At 37.5% G+C, this 6000-nt stretch overlaps 1 protein-coding gene across 1 annotated transcript in view; it reads right to left on the reverse strand.

Moving 5' to 3' along the window:
• LOC133613865 (receptor tyrosine-protein kinase erbB-4-like) overlaps positions 1-6000 on the reverse strand; it is a 1130743-nt gene that overhangs the window by 299444 nt on the left and 825299 nt on the right. The window lies entirely within an intron of this gene.

Here is a 6000-nt window from a genome sequence, read left to right on the forward strand (position 1 = left end):
ACAGGGTTTATAATCATTTATCCTGTTAAACTGTAAGTAGGTTAGATCAACTGTAATTATTGAAAATGATTCAAATCAAAAGTAATATTACTAATTCAGTGATATTTGCGGGCCCCTATGTAGCATACTTGCCAACCTTGAGACCTCCGATGTCGGGAGGTGGGGGGAGGGGGTTGGGGGTGGGCGTGGTTGGGGTGGGACGGGGGCGTGGTTGGGGGCGTGGCTAAAAGGAGAGGAGTATATTTACAGCTAGAATTCACCAAGTCAAGTATTTCATATATATAATATATATATATATATATATATATATATATATATATATATATAAGAAATACTTGATGTTCAGTGAATTATAGCTATATATATATATATATATATATATATATATATATATATATATATATATATATATATATACTGTATATATATATTTTTTAAAATTATATATATATATATATATATATATATATATATATATATATATATATATATATATGAAAGAGAAATACTTGAATTTCAGTGTTCATTTATTTACACATATACACACAGATAACACTCATCTACTCATTGTTGAGTTAAGGGTTGAATTGTCCATCCTTGTTCTTTCTCTGTCACTATTTTTCTAACCATACTGAACTCCCACTCTGATGATGCATTGCTGTGTGGCACGCACAAAAGTGCTTTCATCAAATGCACTAGATGGCAGTATTGTCCTGTTTAAGAGTGTCGCAACATTGCTGTTTACGGCAGACGAACTGCTTTACGGTATACAAAAAAGTGACTGCTGTTGTTGTGTGTTGTTGCCACGCTGGGAGGACGTTAATGAAACTGCCTAACAATAAACCCACATAAGAAACCATGAACTCGCCCTCCATCATTCTATAGTTATAACGTGATTGGGCAGGTACGCTTTTTTATATTGTGGAGGACCTGAGTCCGCCTGAATTTCGGGAGATTTTCGGGAGAAAATTTGTCCCGATAGGTTTTCGGGAGAGGCGCTGAATTTCGGGAGTCTCCCGGAAAATCCGGGAGGGTTGGCAAGTATGCTATGTAGTAGAAAAGTAGGGCCCCGAGGTCAAAAAGGTTAACCACCAATGAACGAGCCCATACATTCAAAAAAAAAACCTCAAGAAACGACTCAAAAAATATAAGATCCAAGCAATTTGAAATATTGTAAAGTTGTACAATTTTAGGTCAACATTTTCTGGTAGAAATGCCAAATTAAAAAATAAAATACATGTGCGGGAAGTCATGTGACGTGAAAGAATATCCTGTGAGAAGTCTTCTTTTTTAGGATGTTTGCATCAACAAGGTGAAGAATAAGTGCATAGTCATGTTAAATTGAACTGTGGGGTACTCTCTCCCTCGGTCTTCCTTTGCCAATGTTAAAGTAAGTGGATTTTACTTTGTTGAACTGTCATTTTTGTAGCGATGTGGTTGTTCAAGCTAAGGATTGTTGAATGCCTACAAGTGTTTCCTGCTGTTTATAGCTTGGTACCAGAAGTACAAGTGCCAATCCGTCTTCTCTTTGTCCATAGTGTTTCTACTTGTATGGAATCTGCATTCATCACTCCAAGCAATGTGTTTAACTTTTACAATATAACTAAAACAATTCTTACTTACCAAACCGTCCCATTTGTGATGTCTGTAGGAGTGCTGTCATTCATTTTTGTAAGTGCTATTGTAATATAATCAAGTGAACATTGTTAGCATTAGTTAATATGCTAACATGTTTACGAGTGTCTGTGCTCGTATTAATAACTTACAATGGCATTCTTTTTTGTATTGTTTCACTTTCACAAATTCCTCAGTAAATTCACCAAAACGTTATTGTGGAGTTATTGAGTCCGTTTAGCTGATTGGAGAGCTAGCATGCGCAGCTAGTGGGTCTATGACAATTACTTCTGTTTTGTTTGATCAGCCGTTTTACTGCCGTGTTACAGACACTGTTTGGAAACAATGAAGGTATGTAAACAAACATTTATAGAATATTTATGTGTAAATAACGTATTTCACAACGTATATATCTGCGGCTTATAGTCCGGTGCGGCTAATATTTGGCTTTTTTTTCTGAGCTTATATATCGGTGCGCTCTGTAGTCCGGAAAATACGGTACTTCTTTTTTTAATTGTTGTTATTTCTGATCGTTTGTGAGGGCACCTTCTATGTGTGCACTTGTGAATAAAGAAAAGTTGATCAATCACCTCCTTGTATCATTTAATGATTAGATTTAAAAGAGAAGGACGTAAAAAATAAAACATTGTGCGTACGATCACGTCAAAACGTGATTATGTTTTTTTTTATATCACTTTCGTCCTGTATTGTGTAAATAAATATATATTTCATTATATATTTTTTTGGTAACACTTTAGTATGGGGAACATATTCACCATTAATTAGTTGCTTATTAACATGCAAATTAGTAACATATTGGCTCTTAATGAGTCATTATTAAGTACTTATTAATGCCTTATTCTGCATGGCCTTATTATACAACTAGTAAGCCATTAACTAAGAGTCTCAGAAATATTGCATTGCTTATTAGTAACCCTAATCCTTATATGTTCCCCTAGTGTCCAAATAACTCTAAATTAAGTCTTTGTTACTTAGAATATGTTCCCCATACTAAAGTGTTACTAATTTATTTTTTGAGTTGAAATCTAACATCAAAGGAATGGGGTTATCACAGTCGTGATGTGAGACCAGAACACGTCTTTCTCTTTTTTGTGCATTCTAAATAGTGAAAAAAAACTGCTAGCAAGAGGCGGCTAACACTGCAAGTCATGGGGAGCCATCTATTTTGCCAACAAAGACCTCTCCAAAAGGTAAAGTGCTTTTTACAAATAAATATATTATTATTAACTATTGTTAATTGCTTTTTAACAGTATAACATGTATACGGCACTTAAAGCATCTTTACAAAACGTTAATGGAGTTTTTTTTTAAAAGGGCTTCATAGGCATTATACAAAACCCAAAACCAGTGAAGTTGGCATGTTGTGTAAATAGTAAATAAAAACAGAATACAATAATTTGCTAATCCTTTTCAACCTATGGGGCGAGGGTCACCACTTTGTGAACAAATGCGTGAGCAAATTGTCCAACACTTTACCAACAACAATTCACAATGAGCTATTGCAAGGAATTTAGTGATTTCACCATCTACGGTCCGTAATATCATCAAAAGGTTCAGAGAATCTGTAAAAATCCCTGCACGTAAGTGACGATATTACGGTCCTACGATCCCTCAGGCGGTACTGCATCAAAAGAGCGACATCAGTGTAAAGGATATCGCCACGTGGGCTCAGAAACACTTCAGAAAACCACTGTCAGTAACTAAAGTTGGTCGCTATATCTGTAAGTGCAAGTTAAAACTCTACCATGCAACACCCAGAAACGCCGCCGGCTTCGCTGGGCCCGAGCTCATCTAAGATAGACTGATGCAAAGTGGAAAATGATTCTGTGTTCGGACCAGTCCATATTTAGAATTTTTTTTTGAAACTGTGGACGTCGTGTCCTCCGGAACTAAGAAGAAAAAGAACCATCCAGATTGTTATAGGCGCAAAGTTCAAAAGCCAGCATCTGTGATGGTATGGGGGTGTATTAGTGCCCAAGACATGGGTAACTTACACATCTGTGAAGACATCATTAATGCTGAAAGGTACATACATGTTTTGGAGCAACATATGTTGCCATTCAAGCAACGTTTTCATGGACGCCCCTGCTTATTTCAGCAAGACAATGCCACGTCACATGTTACAACAGTGTGGCTTCATAGTAAAAGAGTGCGTGTACTAGACTGGGCTGCCTGTAGTCCAGACCTGTCTTCCATTGAAAATGGAAGTACATCAAGCAAGAATGGGAAAGAATTCCACCTGAAAAGTTTCAAAAATTGGTCTCCTCAGTTCCCAAACGTTTACTGAGTGTTGTTAAAAGGAAAGGCCATGTAACACAGTGGAAAAAATGCCCCTGTGCCAACTGTTTTGCGATTTGTTGCTGCCATTAAATTCTAAGTTCATGATTATTTGCATAAAAACGTTTCTCAGTTCGAACATTAATAATAATAATAATAATAATAATAATAATAATAATAATAATAATGGATTAGATTTATATAGCGCTTTTCTAGACACTCAGAGTGTTTCACAGAGAAGTGAGAACCCATCATTCATTCACACTTGTGTCATGACTTGGTCCTGGGTGTTTGCTTTTCCGGAATGCAACGGAAAGTTGGCTCGGGCGAGACGGGAATGTAAATACATGATTTATTTAATACATCAAAATAAAGTACAAACGAAAAGCGCGCACAGTGGCGGAGAACAAACTATGAAACCAAAAGACTATAGCATTAATAAACAAAACTTACTTGGCATGGACTAAAAGGAGCAGCATGAACGATGGACATGAACTCAAGTGTCAGAAATGTGCCGAGCATAATTGTGGGATGTCACCAGACAGACAAACTGAAAACAATGAACTTAAATACTACAGACATGATTAACGAAAACAGGTGCGTGACTCAAAACGTGAAACAGGTGCGTGACGTGACAGGTGAAAACTAATGGGTTGCTATGGTGACAAACAAGAGTGCACAATGAGTCCAAACGTGGAACAGGTGAAACTAATGGGTAATCATGGAAACAAGACAAGGGAGTGAAAAGCCAGAAACTAAAGAGTCCAATAACTAAACAAAACATGACTAAAACAAAACATGATTACACAGACATGACAACTTGGTGGTGGTAAGCTACATTTGTAGCCACAGTTGCCCTGGGGTAGACCGACGGATTACACATGCCAACTGCACTTATTTTAGTAGGTCAATTCCCATTACCATTACCATTACCAGCATTGTTAGCTGCCTCTTGCTAGCACCTTATAGAGTCCACAAAAAGGAGAAAGCTGTGTGTTCTTGTCACACACAGGGATTGTGAATGATTGGCAAAATTCACCCCAAAATGTGCAGTTCCTCCTGTAGATTATGACAATACTTTTTTTTATCACGACTGCACTTAAAATGCGGACCGCGGCGCAGTAATATTATTAGGAAAAAGGTTTAATTGGGTTGAAAGGCACAGTATCAGCAAAGGGCACAACCCCGTTCAAAATCCAATTAGGGGCAGCACTGGTAAGAATAGAGCAGACAAGTCATTAAATGTGACCAACAGAGTTTTTTTTGCACGGAACATGGGGAATGAATGCTGGGTACCTCCGGTTTTGTCAGTAAAGGAAAAAGCAAGGTTTTATCTCTTCAATGGAAGAAATGTCCCAGGAGGATGTCATTGAAACGAGTATTTATGATGTTTTGATGAAACAGGGGAGGTTGGCTTTTGTCCGTGCGTGAACTGCGGTCACCGTCTTGCTTTGGACTCAAAGACTCTTGCAGGAGCGACTCCTGTTTCCCTTCCATATTCCAGTCTTGTGTTGCACTCAAACACAGCAGCATATATTATATGAGTGACATTTGAAGTGGATTACAAACTACCGATCTTTTGTAGACAAAAACTTTGTGGTGTCACGTGAACCTCGGCTGCAAAAACAAAACTGGGATGAAACTCCAGCGCCAACATGAGCGTACGAATGTGGCGTTTGAACTTCTCTCCAACACGCAACTTTGGGCTTTCATGCAAACAACAAGGATTTGGGTCTGTTTTTTTTTAGGAAATGTTTGGCACTAAAAAAAGTTAACGAAAGAAACATGTACGAAAACAAATACAAAATCATTGTTTGGATGGATATTGCAAGTACGTCCTTGGCAGTACTGCAATGATCACTCAAACATGTTAGGTTGGAATCTCCCAAGAAACAACGTCCTCTGCAGTGGACAATTGAATTTTGCACATAGTTGTTACACATTTCAGGGAAAAACAGCTCAATTTTTGTTTCATCTGACTTCACATGTACAAAGATAAGACCTTCTGGAGGAAAGTTCTGTGGTCAGATGAAATAAAAATTGAGCTAGTTGGCCACAATACCTAGCAAAATGTTTGGAGGAGAAAAG

Source organism: Nerophis lumbriciformis, linkage group LG13 (assembly GCF_033978685.3).
Source record: "Nerophis lumbriciformis linkage group LG13, RoL_Nlum_v2.1, whole genome shotgun sequence".
NCBI classification, from domain to species: Eukaryota; Metazoa; Chordata; class Actinopteri; order Syngnathiformes; family Syngnathidae; genus Nerophis; species Nerophis lumbriciformis.